General features: G+C 45.5%; 1 pseudogene; it reads left to right on the top strand.

Moving 5' to 3' along the window:
• The first annotated feature begins 293 nt into the window (after positions 1-293).
• Positions 294-17436, top strand: LOC147102754 (uncharacterized; annotated as a pseudogene).
• The last annotated feature ends 670 nt before the right edge of the window (positions 17437-18106 follow it).

The following is an 18106-nucleotide window of genomic DNA, read 5'->3' as shown; positions in this document are numbered from 1 at the left end:
AGCAGACAGAGACGAGTGTGTACTGATTTCAAGTGATCTTTATTCAAGCATGAACCAGGGAGAGCAATGAGACTGCCCGAGGTACTGGTCACAGGAAGTGAGGACGTAGACAGAATACGGAGGTTTGTGATGGAACTCTGTAAGCAATTACATGACCTGAAAGCACAGGCTAGAGACCAGCAAGTAATTAAAGACTTAGAGAATGTTACCAAGGAACAGAAAGTCCAAATACCCCAGGTAGGCAGTTAGGGAATGATAAAGATAAACCCAGAGAAACCTGGGTTTTCACCAAAATGGACCGGCCCCTATCAGGTAATAATGGTAAGTGACACGAGCGCATGAGTAGATATAAGGGGCACCGGCAAATGGAAACACTGGACCCAGTTGAAAAGACATGGACTCTAACTAACCGGTGGCGACCGGGAAATATTATGTTTTACAGGATCTTATCCCTTATAGGGGGAGCCACGGGAGAAGCTGTGCAGGCCGGCCAAAAGGACCAGCAAGGCCTGTATTACAGAAACTTGAGCAACGTTAGCTGTGATCAGGAGCAAAAGGGGGTTTGGTAATAAAGAAAACCAAGGATAAAATACACTTTGGGGTACGCCAATGAATAATTACGGTGTTCCCAAACCTAACAGATATAACTATTCCCAGCTTTTGTGGAAAGGAAACAATAAGCCTGTACAATAACTTGACCCTATGAGCTCTTGAAGGCCCTGAATCAAGAACCATAACATTTAATGTGAAAAGGAGGACGGGTAAAAAAGGGGACCGGGAGAAAAGAGGGATTCTAGAAACGGCAGGCGTGGGATACGCGGCAGGGATTGCGACGGTGAACACTATAGGCCTGCACACCATAGACGATCGGGGTACTGCCCTAATCCGAATCTTGGGTAGGGAAGGGGATAACCAAAGACTGCAGGCACAGCTAGGTGATGGTACGGAGGAAGAATTGCTACAAGTGGCCCACACATTGCGGGACCACACCAGAACTATAAATTTGATAAACAAAGCAGGGGAAGACGTGAGCCGGCAACTACAGTTGGAACTAGTTTGCGCAGGGTACGGAGCATGGATACTGAGTGAAGTACAACATAACCTAGAGCAACTCCAAAATGGAGAAGTACCGGATTGGATAGCGAATGATGTATTTACCAATTGGACCTTAGATAAAAACATGACTCATACGTGTGAGGTATGGAGGAATAGTCATGCTTGGATACCAAAAGCTAGATACATAACCGAACATTTAAATATAATAGGATTTGTATTATCAATACCGCAGTATGATATAACAAAAGGAGATCCCTTATACCAAGCAAACAATATAGGGGAGATAAGGAATCAAACTTGCTTGCGCTACCATGACTTGTCCAGACATGTGATTAAAGAGAACAACAGTACGAGGGGTATTAACATAGATGATTGTTATAGAAATAACCAAGTTGTTTTATGCCGAGATCCACCAAGAATGACCAAGGATGACTGTAGATATGGCCGAACGGAAGGGTGCACATTGAGTATCACGCCAATGACACGGGATTCCAAAACAATCGTGGCCCCGCGAGGGAATGGAGAATGGTGTGTGAGCACCAAGGCACCGCCCCGCGGGGGAATGGAGAATGGTGTGTGAGCACCAAGGCACCGCCCCTCGGGGGAATGGAGAATGGTGTGTGAGCACCAAGGCACCGCCCCGCGGGGGAATGGAGAATGGTATGTGAGCACCAAGGCACCGCCCCGCGGGGGAATGGAGAATGGTGTGTGAGCACCAAGGCACCGCCCCCCCCACGGGGGAATGAAGAATGGTGTGTGAGCACCAAGGCACCGCCCCCCCCACGGGGGAATGGAGAATGGTGTGTGAGCACCAAGGCACCGCCCCGCGGGGGAATGGAGAATGGTGTGTGAGCACCAAGGCACCGCCCCGCGGGGGAATGGAGAATGGTGTGTGAGCACCAAGGCACCGCCCCACAGGGGAATGGAGAATGGTGTGTGAGCACCAAGGCACCGCCCCGCGGGGGAATGGAGAATGGTGTGTGAGCACCAAGGCACCGCCCCGCGGGGGAATGGAGAATGGTGTGTGAGCACCAAGGCACCGCCCCCCCCCACGGGGGAATGGAGAATGGTGTGTGAGCACCAAGGCACCGCCCCGCGGGGGAATGGAGAATGGTGTGTGAGCACCAAGGCACCGCCCCCCCCACGGGGGAATGGAGAATGGTGTGTGAGCACCAAGGCACCGCCCCCCCCACGGGGGAATGGAGAATGGTGTGTGAGCACCAAGGCACCGCCCCACGGGGGAATGGAGAATGGTGTGTGAGCACCAAGGCACCGCCCCCCCCCCACGGGGGAATGGAGAATGGTGTGTGAGCACCAAGGCACCGTCCCCCCCACGGGGGAATGGAGAATGGTGTGTGAGCACCAAGGCACTGCCCCCCCCCACGGGGGAATGGAGAATGGTGTGTGAGCACCAAAGCACTGCCCCCCCCCACGGGGGAATGGAGAATGGTGTGTGAGCACCAAGGCACCGCCCCACGGGGGAATGGAGAATGGTGTGTGAGCACCAAGGCACCACCCCCCCCCACGGGGGAATGGAGAATGGTGTGTGAGCACCAAGGCACCACCCCCCCCCACGGGGGAATGGAGAATGGTGTGTGAGCGGCACTGCCCCCCCCCACGGGGGAATGGAGAATGGTGTGTGAGCACCAAGGCACCCAATATGACAGTTACAAATAAGGGAGGGATCACCTCCTGTGCCATCACGGCTACTGACTTCTGCTTTACCCCACAAGAAGAGACACATATAAACGGGTATATTGTATATCCTGAACTAAAAGAAGAAACCATTAATGGGGCAGTGACGGACACTATCCGAGAAGGTTATACAAAGGCAATAAGGCCACAAGGAAAACCGATACCCGAACTGAATGAAGAACAAACCCAACAGGAGCATGACATTCAGAAGCAGAGATAAAAGTATGTTATTTTGATGGAAGAAATAGATAAGCTACAAAAGGACACTGAAGAAATGTTGGCTAGTCGGCCTTGGTATACTAAGTTTTGGAATGCTGAACTCAAGGTGCAAATACACTCCTGGATAAGGATAATATCACATGTATTGGTTGTTGTACAAGGCGTTGTATTGGTGATCTTGTTGTTGTTATCCTGTCAAAAATGTAGCAGGAATAAGAGACAAGCCATAGCGCAAGCGATAATTAAAAAACTGGATAAGGCAAATTTAAACAGTCCGGCAGAAAGGACTTATCCTATATAATCTCGATGGGAAAGCCAACAGGTGGATCCTGCAGTTTGGGAAGTAGCTACCCAAGCGGAGGGACAAACCTGGGGCTCACCCATGAGAAAGTATCAGGGAAATGGCCTGGCTTGGGCATATAGCCAAGGGCCATAAGGGGGGATTGTAAGGGGACAAAAAAGACTTCTTAGAATTAAAGTTAGAAGAAACTATAACTTCTTAGAATTAAAATTAGTGGAAACTATAAGGCTGACAAACTTGTCTCCTATCCTTGCTTAGGAATGTAGGACCAAGATAAGACAGGAACTGTAAGGCTAACAAGCTTGTCTTTTGTCCTTGCTTAATAGATAAGGCAGGACAAACAGATTCTCATAGAATGAGGTAAGCACCTTGATGAAAGAAAACTACTAGGCACTTGGTCTAATCGTTAAACAAAGCTTTAATCAACTGTTTTACAACATGGAGGTCTAGTTGTGTCCTTCACTAGTTCCTATTAAGAATGTCCTGCATCCAAGTATTTATGCTCTCCCTGGACAGCGCCACCGTAGGCCGCTCAGTATTATTTCATAAGTCTTTTTTACATGAATGACTGATTCATGTCACACCTCATGGCCAGAGTAGAAACAGATAATTTAGCCTGCAAATGCTGTAAAGATGGGTTTCTGTGAACCATTCAGCAACTTCCCTGATAAGGGGCAATGAATGGACACAGCCCTTCGCCTATTCTGTACACCAATCAATAATCGTAGAAGGGGTGTGCACAAGGGGTGCCCGCCTCAAGTTAAGGTATAATTGCTGTATGTATTTGATACTTGGTGGTAGCATCCTTTCTCTGGATGAGACTGAGATTTTCCCCCTGCATATGCTTGAATAAAGATCGTGAAACTTATCCAAGGTGTCCGTCTGGTGAAATTGTGGTCGCTATAGAGCAAGCGTTGACCCCTTATTTCAGGGGGTTCGCTTGAGAGGAGGGAACACTTCTCTTTCACCCCAACAGGCCACAAAGCGGGTGAGTACTTTATTCTAGCACCCACAGTTAGGTGTGGACACCCAGAGTGAGACTGCTGAGAATCTGAACAGGAGACCAGCAGGTACTGGAGTGATCTCTGTGCAGTAGAACCGCGAGCCACCGTAGGTAGCCAGAACCGCGTTGAGGCAGGAATGTCCGAGCTACCGTAAAGGCAGGCCACAGGAATAGGACATGGCCACGGGAGGGGAAGGTTGGGGACCAGAGGGGTCCATAACTAACTTTATAGCAGAGAACAATAAGAAACTGATCGAGGAAATGAAAAAAAGAAAGGCTGGAGTTCGGACGACAGTCCGGCCAGGCAAAGGGAATGGTGGGGCATTCAGAGTAAGGGTAAGGAAGAAAAGGGAATAATCATAATTATTAGTAGCTACTTGGGACTTAGTAAACATGTAAGAAGTCAGATGGAAAAGAGACAAAATAAGATCAGTGCAGTACAGGCACCAGGGCCGAGATTTAGACCACCGGACGATAATGACGACGTTGACTGGGGAGAATTAGAGGAGGAAGCCACAGATTATGACAGACAGGATGATGACAGAGGTTGGGAGCCCCCACCTAAAGGGACCATCGGCCCCACCACTGCCCGAAACCGGGACGAAGGGCGTAATGGCCATGGCCCCTATTATAACCGAACAAAAACTTATAGGGCAGGGACAGGCTCAGACTGCAGTACGATATGTCCCGTTCTCCCTGGCTGAAAAACCAATGATGACAAGGGATCTCCCGACCCATTGAATTGAACCATGCAAACACCGATTTTTTGGTATAAACTAGAGGAGATGATAGATGTACATTCTCTCCACCCAGAAGGTTTACACATCCTTGTAAAATCAAAGGTACCTGTAATGATCAATAACATGTCATTCTATAGCGGACACTAGGTGGAGCCGTAGAGCTGTGTAGAGCTGTATATAGCTGTATGTATAAGACTACACCACCCAGCTGTAAGTATATTAAGACTACATTACCCATGAGGCACTCGGCTACCCACAAGGCAGCAGTCAAGATGGAAGCCTCTACAGATACTGTACCTAGTCCACATGTGCTCAATAAAGTAACCAGCAAAAGCTAGCTGTGTTCATAATAAGAATGTCTATTTATTAATGAACATAAGATGGTACCAGGATGGTGAAGATCTGCTGAAAATTGTGAAAAGCGACATGGAGAATTTGAAGCCACCAGAGCGTTTGAAACTCACAGGAAATATCGACTACAATTGGCAGACTCTTAAACAACAATTCGAACTCTACATTGCAGCCATCGGATTCGGTACAAAGCCAGATGCAAGGAAGATAGCGTTGCTGCTTACGGTTGCAGGCCCACAGGCGATAGAGTTATTTAATACATTTGTATTTAATCCAGAGGAGAACAGAGAAAAATTAGAAGATGTGCTAAAAAAATTTGATGCACATTGCTCTCCCAAAAAGAATGAGACCTATGAAAGATACATGTTCTGTTCAAGGACACAGCAGCAAAATGAGACTTTTGATAGCTTTATAACTGATCTGAAACTGAAAGCACAGACATGTAATTTCTCTAAGCTGGAATCATCCATGATTCGTGACCAGATTGTGTTTGGTATTCATGATAAAAAAGTCAGGGAACGTCTGTTGAGAGAAACCGAACTAAATTTGGAAAATGCAGTGAAAATATGCCAAGCCAGCTGTAATGATATCAGCAAATAGTGATGATATTTGTCTGTGTTTGATTACTTATGCCTTACAGCATATTTGTCTGTGTTTTTGATTGCTTGTGCCTGAGCAGCAGAGGTCATGTGACATAGACAAGCAGGCTGACAAGCTTTTACTTTCAGTTTGATTCTAGATGCATCACAGCATAGTGTGTTCTGTAAAGGCTGTTAAAAAGAGTTGAATAGACTTTAGATTAAAACAACTTTCTCTTTCATAAATGAGTCGTTATTGAACCCACAAAGAAATCAATACATGATGTAAGAAGTGGCTGAAAGAGAAAACATCTGAAGTTAGCAACTCGATGGGACAGTGAAAGGAGTTGTGGCAAGTAAGCAAAATCAGCTCTCCACAGATTAGCAAGCCAGAAGAGAACATCGTTGCTTACCATTAGAGAATAGCTAACGAAGTGAAAAATGGAAGGTTTACTCCCACCGGCGACGCTTCAATTGACAGGTAATGTGGCTGAAAATTGGAGGAGATTCAAACAACGTGCAGGGTTGTATTTATCAGCAATCGGAGCTGACGATAAAAGTAATAAACAGAAATCGTCACTGTTCTTACATGTCGTGGGTGATGCAGCGCTGGAGGTATATAATAATTTCATATTTGCTGCTGATGGAGACAAAATGAAGCTAGATAAAATAATGGAACAGTTTGAGGCCTACTGCATACCTAAACGCAACGTGACCTTTGAGAGGCACAAATTTTTCACATGTGCACAGAAAATCGGCGAGACTATTGATCAGTATGTGACTGAACTGAGAAACCAGAGCAAATCGTGTGAATTTGGGGGACTCGCAGACTCGCTGATAAAAGACAGACTGGTGTGTGGTATTCCAGATAATGGTCTAAGGGAAAGACTGCTAAGAGAGCAAGATCTAGACCTGGGAAAAACCATAGCACTGTGTAGGGCTACAGAGACTGTGAAGTTGCAGGCAAAGGAGCTGTTCAGTGACAGTAGCTGCAACGTGGATGCAGTGAGAAAGAACGGATACAAACCGTTTAACAAAGAGAGCGCCAATGTGAAAAAAGAGACGTGGCCAGCAAACGAAAATGAAAGGGACAATCGGAAGTCATGTAATCGATGCGGTACACAGCATCCACCAAGAAAGTGTCCAGCATATGGTAAAACATGCAATAGATGCAACAAAAACAACCATTATGCCCGTTGCTGTAAGAACCAAGCGCAACAAAGCAAGGTCCATACAGTAGATGAAAGCGAGATAGAGGAATTCAATGTAGATGTTGTGTCTGAAAACAAAAAAGAAGAAAGAGACTGGATGTTGACACTAAAAGTGAACAACATACACATTCCATTTAAATTGGATACTGGAGCACAAGTTAATGTGATATCAGAGACCGATTTTAAGAGAATTAGACCCAGACCAAAGTTACATGGAATACAAGTGAAAGTGACCGGATGCTCAGGTACTGATATACCAGTGAAAGGAAAATGCATTGTCAAAGTAACACACAAGGACAGAGAGCACACGCTAGCATTAATCGTGGTGCCAAAGGATGTGCAAGCCATACTAGGTTTAAAAGCCTGTGAGAGACTGAACCTGGTAAAGAGAGTCCTCGTTGTGGAAAGCGAAGGAGAGACAGTCTATGATGAACTCATGAAAGAGTACAAAGACCTATTTAAGGGTCTAGGCTGCATTCCAGGAGAACACACGATCAGAGTAGATAAAAGCATGACACCGGTCATACATCCATGCAGAAAAGTTCCGTTTGCTCTTCAAAAGCAATTGAAGGCAGAGTTGGACAGGATGGAAAGCCTGAATGTGATTCAGAAGATAGATGAGCCAACTGAGTGGGTGAGTTCCCTCGTCGTAGTGGACAAAAAGAATGGAAAGCTCAGAATTTGCCTGGATCCAAGAGATCTAAACAGAGCAATAAAGAGAGAGCACTTCAAGCTTCCTACACGTGAGGAAATCATGGCACAGTTTGCAAATGCAAAATATTTCAGCAAGTTAGATGCGTCCTCAGGATTTTGGCAGATGAAGCTGGACGAAGCAAATTCAAGACTGTGCACGTTCAACACTCTATTTGGCAGATACAGATTCCTAAGGTTACCATTTGGCATTGCCTCAGCTCCTGAAGTGTATCACAAGACTATCCATATGATCTATGAGCGCCTGGAGGGAGTTGATACATCAATGGATGACATCATAGTATGGGGAACCACGAGAACTGAGCATGACGAGAGACTGAAAAAAGTGCTGGAAGCAACAAGGAAAACAAACCTGAAGCTGAATAGAGAGAAATGCCAGCTCGGGGTGACAGAACTGACATTCGTGGGAGATATCCTTAGCAGTGAGGGCATCAAACCAGATCCCAGAAAGGTGTCCGCCATTGAGAATATGCCAAGGCCACAATGCAAAAAGGACGTGCAGAGGTTTAATGGAATGATCAACTACATGGGTAAATTCATATCCAACCTCTCAGAAAAAATAGCGCCACTGAGAAGACTAACTGAAAAGAACATAGAATGGGAATGGAATCATGAGCATGAGAAGTCATGGAGCGATCTAAAGAAACTGCTCACAGAGGAACCAGTTCTGAGGTTTTATGACCCAGCGAGACCCATCAAGATATCATCAGATGCATCACAGAGTGGGCTCGGTGCCGTTCTTCTGCAACAATATGACTACTGGCAACCTATTGCATATGCATCGTGCTCAATGACAGACGCGGAGACGCGATATGCTCAAATAGAAAAGGAGCTGCTCAGCATCACATACGCCTGTGAAAGATTTCACCAGTTTGTGGCAGGACAAGCAATCAGTGTAGAGACTGACCATAAGCCCTTGATTGCATTGTTCCAAAAGCCACTAAATAGCTGTCCGCTTAGAATACAAAAAATGATGATCAGGCTGCAACACTATACACTGAATGTTGCGTACACACCGGGTAAGCTGATGTATACAGCAGACACGTTGTCCAGAGCTGTTGACCCAAGTGAGCCCGCAAACACCACAATGGATGAAAAAGTGAACGCCTACGTGGACATGATCACAAGTGCACTGCCCATAGCAGATGCAAAAATGGAGCTCATAAAGACTGAGACAAACAAAGATGAAACAATGAGACGACTGAGAAAAAGCATCTTGGATGGATGGCCCAACATGAAGCAAGACTGCTCACCTGATATAGCAGAGTACTGGAACTGCAGGGCGGAACTATCAGTGGTCAAAGACATCATCTACAAAGGAAGTAAAATAGTTATCCCAAAGAGTCTGAGAAGAGAGATGCTAAAAAAGATCCATGGAGGACATCTGGGAATCGAAAAGTGTAAGAAAAGAGCACGAGAGGTGATGTACTGGCCACGAATCAACCAAGATGTGACAAATGAGGTGTCAAACTGCACAATATGCCTGAAATATCGAGCAAGCAATCCGGTAGAACCACTAAAGCCACACCCAGCACCAGACAGACCTTACCAGAAGGTAGGCGCTGACCTATTCGTATGTCAAGGGATGGACTATCTTGTCGTCACAGACTATTACTCCCTGTATCCAGAGGTTTGTAGACTGTACACCACCACTGCAGGAGCTGTGATAAGAAGTATGAAAGCCATATTCTCCAGACATGGCGTGGCAAGCGAGGTCTTCACAGACAACGGACCCCAGTTTAACAATGCAAATTTCTGACACTTTGCCAAAGAGTGGGACTTTGTCCACACAACGTCAAGTCCTCACTATCCACAGTCCAATGGGCTAGTGGAAAAATCGGTCCAGACAGTGAAAAGACTGATGTACAAGGCAAAAGACAGTGGAACCAACTTCTACCAAAGCATGCTTGTATACCGCACAACGCCGCTCGAGTGTGGTATGTCACCAGCCCAACTCCTGATGGGACGTCGGCTAAGGTCAAACCTACCCATCCCGGAGAACCTCCTGAAAACAAAAGAGGGGGAGAAAGTGAGGAAGTTCAAAGAACAACAGAAAGAAAAGCAAAAGTACTATTATGACAGAGGAACACAAAACCTACCTGAACTCCACACTGGTGACCAAGTAAGGTTCAAAGACAAAACAAACACATGGACTCAGAAGGGAACTGTCCTGAGTGAAGTTCAACCAAGATCATACACCATTCAGACAGATGAGGGTGCTGTTCTGAGAAGAAATCGTCGAGATCTTCTCATGGGACCAGCCACAGCAGGTCAAGAGACTGATACTGTTGAACAACCTGATCACACAGCTGAGAACCAATCATCTGAGGCAACAACTCAGATTCAAGGACAATCAATCAGAAAATCCTCAAGACACGTGAAGCCTCCTGAGAGACTCATTGAGCAAATTTAAGGACTATTGTTATAGAAGGAAGTAATGTTATCTTATTCTTTCTTCAAGTTCTAGTGTATTGACATATTTCATGTGAACACACAAAGCAAGGGTAAAAACCTTGATCATGATAATGATAATGTAAGTTCATTAAATGTTGTTAATTAAAAGTAAAATACTTTTGTTTTAAGAAAGGGAGATGTAATGATATCAGCAAATAGTGATGATATTTGTCTGTGTTTGATTACTTATGCCTTACAGCGTATTTGTCTGTGTTTTTGATTGCTTGTGCCTGAGCAGCAGAGGTCATGTGACACAGACAAGCAGGCTGACAAGCTTTTACTTTCAGTTTGATTCTAGATGCATCACAGCATAGTGTGTTCTGTAAAGGCTGTTAAAAAGAGTTGAATAGACTTTAGATTAAAACAACTTTCTCTTTCATAAATGAGTTGTTATTGAACCCACAAAGAAATCAATACACCAGCGAGCTAGCTCGAAAGCACGCGAAGACTTTCAGTGAAATCAATAATGATGCGATTGTAATGAGTGATAATGCTACTGTCGGTGCTGTGTCCTACAAGGGGAAGAAACGTGGGCAGAACAGAAATGAAAAGCAATCGGAGGATAAAATTTTTAATTGTAAACGCTATGGTTACAAACACCAGTTAAGACAATGCCCAGCGTTTGGAAAAATGTGCACAAAGTGTAATGGAAAGAATCACTTTGCCAAACAATGCTTTTCAAAAGTAAAAACTAAGAAAGGGCAACGAGTTAATGTAATTGAGTACACTGATTTAAGTGAGACATTTTTTGTAGAAATGGTGTCATGTGACAATATCAAAAAGGATACAGAAAATGTGCAGCCATCAGAAATGGACAATGCTGATCATAAAGTTAATGCAGTAAAAGAGGACAAATGGATGATCCCACTGCAGGTAAATGGAGCATTAGTTACCTTGAAACTAGACACTGGGGCAAAAGCAAACTTAATCAGTATGAGTGACATTAACAATATGAAAGAAAAGCCCAAAATACAGAAAAAGTCAGTACTACTGAAGGACTATAATGGACAGAAAATAGATAGCTTAGGTGTATGCAGACTTAAAGTGACAGTCAAAGACAAAGTGCATCATCTCATGTTTTCTGTTGTGGCTGAAAGACTTGATTCACTACTGGGTGACAAAGCTTGTGAGGACTTAGAACTGGTCAAGAGAGTCTACCGTATAAACTGTGCCATAAACAGACCAGATGACTCGGTGGATTCTGTAGTGAATAATTTCCAGGATGTGTTCAAAGGATTTGGAGTTCTACCATTCACTTACAAAATCCAGCTAAAGGAGGATGCTCAGCCAGTGGTACATGCTCCACGAAGGGTTCCAGCACCTCTGCGTGACCGGCTCAAGAATGAACTGGACAGAATGACCACACTAGGAGTCATCAGGAAAGTCGAAGAGCCAACAGACTGGGTTAACTCCATGGTATGTGTAAAGAAAAAGAACAATGATCTAAGAATATGCATGGATCCAAAGGACTTAAATGCAAACATAAAACGTGAACACTAGCAGATTCCCAAGTGAGAAGAAATCACCAGTGAAATGTCAGGTGCCAGATACTTTACAAAGCTCGATGCCTCACAAGGATTTTGGCAACTAAAACTGGGTGAAGAGAGCACCAAATACTGTACCTTCAACACACCATTTGGCAGGTATTGTTTCCTCAGAATGCCTTTCGGGATAATATCTGCATCTGAAATCTTTCATAGAGCGATGGAACACATAATTGAAGGTCTGGAAGGAGTTCGGGTCTATGTTGATGACATCATCATCTGGGGCGCCACACTGAAAGAACACAATGAGAGACTGACTAAAGTGCTACAGAGCATATGCTGGAATGGACTGAAGCTCAACAAAGCCAAGTGTCAGTTTGGCGTCCAGGAAGTCACTTTCCTAGGAGATAATCTATCTGGTAAAGGAATAGAGCCAGATATGGAAAGAGTAAACGCCATACTCAAAATGCCCCGACCCACTGACAAAAAAGGTGTGCTACGCATCATGGGGATGATAAACTTCATTGGAAAGTTCATTCCTAACTTGTCAGCCAAGACAGCCTGTCTGCGAGACCTGCTACATAAAACAAATGAGTTTGCATGGACAGAAAGACATGAGCAAGACTGGATAAACCTCAAAACAGTGCTGACAACCATACCTGTACTCACCTTCTTTGACCCAACAAAAAGAATCAAAGTGTCAACGGATGCATCAAAAAATGGCCTAGGTGCGGTCTTGCTACAAGCAGAGGGTGAAGATTGGAAGCCTGTTGCCTATGCCTCCAGGTGTATGACTGATACTGAGTGTCGATACGCCCAGATTGAAAAGGAATGTCTAGGCTTGATAGTTTGACTAGAAAAGTTTCATGGCTACATATATGGACTTCCCACCTTCACAGTTGAGACAGACCACAGCCCTCTGGTTGCCATCATAAAAAAAAACCTGAATGAGATGTCTCCAAGGATTCAACGACTCATGATGAAGCTGCAATGATATGACTTTGAACTGATCTACACACCAGGCAAATACATAGTGTTAGCAGATGCACTATCCCGAGCACCCACAATGAGTCATGTGAGCTCTACTGAGGAAGACGTGGATGTTCATGTGAGTATGGTCACTGCTGCGCTGCCCGTGTCAGACACAAAATCAAAGCAAATAGCAGAAGAAACAGTAAAAGATACAGTATTACAAACAGTAATAGAGAACATTCATCATGGTTGGCCAAAAGGTTCCTGTCCAAAATATTTTCACATAAGGCCAGAATTGAGTGTCGCAAGTGGACTATTACTAAAACAGAACAGAATAGTCATTCCACAGGCTCTACGTCAAGACATGCTCGAAAGGATTCATGAGGGACACCTCGGAATTGAAAAATGCAAAAGGAGAGCAAGAGACACTGTTTATTGGCCTGGCATAAATAAGGACATTGAGAACATGATAGGCAAATGTGACACATGTCAGAAACACCAAAACAAACAAGCAAAGGAACCAATGATAGTAGCTGACATACCAACAGCACCATGGCAAAAGGTTGGTATGGACCTTTTTCATTTAAATGGTAAAGACTATCTAATAGTGAGTGACTACTATTCTAACTATCCTGAGATGGCGCTGCTCTCAAGCACCACAGCAAGCAGTGTCATAATGCATGTGAAATCCATCTTCGCCAGACATGGAATTCCCAGGATTGCCATTAGCGACAATGGTCCGTGCTTCAACTGTAAGGAGTGGCAACAGTTTGCAGCACAGTATGACTTTCAGCACATCACATCCAGTCCTTTGTATGCTCAGTCAAATGGTAAGGCAGAGAAAGATGTTCAAGTTCTCAAGCAGCTACTGAAGAAAGCGACAGAAAGCAAGTCTGATCCTTATCTCGCCCTGCTGAGCTACCGAGCCTCAACTTTAGGCTGTGGTTCTTCACCTGCTGAACTACTAATGGGTCACAAGTTGCGCCCACACTACCCTGCTGTGCAAAAGAACAGCAAAGTGAGGAACTGAGACAGGGACTTCAACTGTTAAAGCTGAAACAGAAATCATACGATGACAAGTCATCCAAAACTCTAAAACCATTGCCAAGGGATGATGTTGTCAGGATTGAGGATCCAGATGCATGGAACAGGAAAGCTACAGTTCTTGAGGAAGTAGGACCAAGGTCATACACTGTTAGAACTGAGGAAGGACAGATTCTCAGGAGGAACCGCCGTTCCCTCCTAAAAACACAAGAGACTATTCAAGACCAGATTGATGACAATGCTGCAACTGCATCTTGTCATTCACCGCCAGAACAATCTCATGAAGACACATCAGACTTACCCGTGTTGAGAAGATCCACACGTGAAGTAAAAGAGCCTGATAGATGTAATCTTTGAGTGCAATGTAAAGCTTTGAAAATGTGTTGACTGTTTTGAAAATGTTTATGTTTATAGAGCACTAACAAAAGTGTTACTGATATTATCTTTATTGTTTTCTTGAAAGTTGATTGATATTGATTTTGTTAAACCTCAAAGAAAGGGGGATGTAATGATCAATAACATGTCATTCTATAGTGGACACTAGGTGGAGCCGTAGAGCTGTGTAGAGCTGTATATAGCTGTATGTATAAGACTACACTACCCAGCTGTAAGTATATTAAGACTACATTACCCATGAGGCACTAGGCTACCCACAAGGCAGCAGTCAAGATGGAAGCCTCTACAGATACTGAACTTAGTCCACATGTGCTCAATAAAGTAACTAGCAAAAGCTAGCTGTGTTCATAATAAGAATGTCTATCTTTAATGAACATAAGAGTACCATGACAGACATGGCTGCAGATGCAAAACTTAGTCACTAGTGGACGATGGATGCAGGCGCAGGGAATGAACAATGTGGGAAAATACAATTGTTTTAAAAGAATAGTAAAAGAAGGGTTAGGCGAGGCCCGATCTAACTGGTTGGCGGTTGTGGTAGTAACCCAGAATAGGGGCGAAAGTGCCCATGAGTTTGCGGAGCGAAAATATACCACCTACTGTGATTTCTCAGGATTAGATGATCCAGGCAGAGATGATCCGATGTTCCGAAAAATGTTAAAGGAGGGTTTGAGCCCCGATCATCAGAAGGTCCTTGATTTAAGGCTGCCAGTGGGAACAAATTATGATGAGATCGTTGAGTGGGCCACAGAGGTAGATACGAAGGGAAGGAAAGACAAGGCGGCATTAGGAAGGAAAGTGGCGGCAGTAACCAGTTCAACCAAGTGTTATACTTGCGGCAAGCCCGGACACATGGCCAGAGAATGTAAAATGGGAGGAGGTAGAGGAAAAGCTGAGGTTGCCGGGAATAGGAGATCGAGTGATGGTTAGGGTCCTGCCCGTGAAACCAGGCTTAGCACCTTGCTGGCAAGGGCCTTATGAGGTCCTGATGACCAGCGATACTTGCGCATGTGTGGATTTGAAAGGAAAGGGCCGGTGGAAACACTGGATGCAGGTGAAGAGGTATGGAGACGCAAAGACTAATGAGGACGAAACTGGTGATGACCGGCACCCATTATGTTCCCTCTTTGCAGGATCATGATATCCGTAACGCTACTGATATGCCTGGTCACTGCGACCACCAAAGGAGCCACGTCGGTCGACCGAAGGGAGCAACAAGGCCTGTATTACAGGAACTCGAGCGATGTCAGTTGCAATCGGGAATCTGGGGCGTTAACTGTCACGGTTGTTAAAACAGAATATTTAAATTGTAGTTCCGGGTTAACGGGCGTAAGCATATCTGACAAGCCAGGCGATACAGGGGATAGGGGTAACACGGAAATGGTTGTTAAATGGACAAACATGAGCACGGTATGCTTCGGGAAGAAGAGTGATGATGCATTGACATGCGTACAGGGAGGAACTATGCAAATAAGATGTGGGAAGGATTTCACTGAGATGTCCGGGGTACCCCAGCAGGAAGAAGGAGGGTGGGAAATATGCCCAACCTCCAAGTGCACTAACTCTGATGATTGGTGTTGGAAGCTGAACCCCCGAGATACCCCCATCACCACAACCACACTGACCACCCAATAACAGCAGCCCTGAAGCCCACCACTTTGACTACAGAGGAACTCTTGAGGTGTCCGCAGCCTAGCTCGGGACCCCAAGGGGGGCTCATGATCCGGGATTCTGATAGGCACTTATTTGAGAATGTACACCATGAGATAGTTTTGGTTGTCCTCAATATTAGCCAGATGGGGCTACCCAAATGGTGCGAGTGGCCAACAAGGTCGTTTACCATCGGCTCCTCGACATGACAATTACTGATGCCCTCCAGGCTTCTGGGGGACGCGTGCGGTCGAGCCTATCTCACCACAAGAGGAATCTGGCAGATGACATAGCCACCGCTTACAGTGCAGGGACATCCACAGTTAATTCCCCGGATATAGCGGAAATCGATAGCAAGGCGGATCATCTAACATCCAAACTAAGGGACCTCATGTTAAAGGCAAATAAGTTGGAGGGACAACAGGGACAGACCGGAGAAGACTTAGCTAAAACCCTATTAGAGTCCGTGCAAGTTTTGGAAAGCCATGCCCATACATTTAACCACGTCACCGCCACCCTGCATAACATAACCAATCAGGCCTCTAGGGAGCGAATGTGCGTGGCCTACGGTGCATGGCTAGTAGGGGAGTTGCGACATAATCTAGCACAGCTCCACAATGGAGAAGTGCCGGCTTGGATTACGGATAGTGCACTGCAAGACTGGACGCCAGAGAGCGGCAATTGCTCTTTGTGCACCCTTTGAGGACTTTTAAGTGTCTACCCGACAACTAAGCATAGTGTTACCACTCACCTGAGGCTGATAGGAATGGTATTAGCTGTACCCAGTCTGCAGGAAAGGGAATCCAAGCCCCTCTACGAGGTAGAGAATGTCGGGATCATAAGAGATGGCAATTGGCTCAGGTACCACCACGCACCCAGTTATGCAACTCAGAAAGGTTCCTTCTTGACGGGGATCTCGCTAGAGGGATGCAGAGAAAGGGGGAGTAACGTAGTCCGCCCACATCCCGTGGGGACGGGGCCAGGAGCCATGTGCGGCTTCACCACCACCCTAAACTGTACCCTTGAAAATTTCTAGCTCCCACCATGAGCCAACGCGAGCGGGGAAAAGGAGAATACTGTGTGACCACCAGTGAATCTTAACACCAGTATGGTAACATTCAGTGCCCAGTGACCAGCTCAAGTTTCTGCTTCCACCCCCGGTCCCCAACAATGATCGGACATGCAACCATAACCGCGAGGAACGGGTGAGTCCAACTGAGGACCTAAAGGACAGCATGCTCGAATATGTACTCCCTGAGGGGAAGGACATCCCGAAACTACCAAAACACCTGCTGGAACTGAGGAAAGAGGCCAGGGCAATAATTAAGCAGTATCACCGAATTGAACAAGAGGCCAAACAACTGGGGAAGGATGTGGACGCCAAGCTGGAAGATGTCTCATGGTGGCAGACACTTTGGGACTGGGATATTAGGGTGGACATTCACCCCTGGATCAGAATTGCATCTCATGTATTGGTGGTGGTGCAGTTGCTAATTGTCATCAACTTATGTTTGAGTATTGTACTCGATGTAAATGACGCCGTAACCAAACCATTGCTAAAACCGTGTTAAAACACAGTATAGATTGGGAGAGAAGCAGGAAATGTTAAAAGTAGTTTAACTAGCCACCCGTGCGAATCCAACCACCAGCCTGGCCAGCAGTGATGGGGCAAGGAGCACAGGCAGGTGAAGTTAGTTGGCCATTTTCAGCTAACACCAAGGGCCAAAAGGCGGGACTGAAGGGGTTAAAAGTTAGATTAGCAGCTTAACTGACTAGCTGGCTGATGTAATAAAGGAGAAGTCTGGCAGAACAAAGACAGTTGCTGACAGTTGGATAAAGAATATTACACGATGATTGGGGGAGTGAAAGAAGGCGAAGAGGCCATGCATTGAACAATGGGCCGCCAATCAAGGATGTGCGGTCAATACTTGGAATGGAAGGAGAATAAATGAGATAAACAAGATGTGATTTGCGAAGATGTGGTCAAGTGTATGTAAATTGGATAATTGCTAAAGAGTAGAACAATGGCAGATGTGGAAACAGGGCAAACGAGATAAACAAGATGGCCTAGAAATTCGGTGGGCTGCGCCACCAGTTAGCATCTAAAGAGGGCACTCTGTGGCTTTAGCGCCACTGGCCACACCTCCCGCGAAATTTAGCCGGACGCTAATGGCGGCGTTAGCCTGTAGCGCTGAGCCGCCACCGATGACATAATCGGTGTGTGTAGCGTCCCGCTACCGC

Source organism: Somniosus microcephalus, chromosome 21 (genome assembly GCF_052327205.1).
Source record: "Somniosus microcephalus isolate GS21.2 chromosome 21, FLI_Smic_1.0, whole genome shotgun sequence".
In the NCBI taxonomy this organism is placed as follows: domain Eukaryota; kingdom Metazoa; phylum Chordata; class Chondrichthyes; order Squaliformes; family Somniosidae; genus Somniosus; species Somniosus microcephalus.
This window is presented reverse-complemented; position numbering and strand designations above follow the sequence as displayed.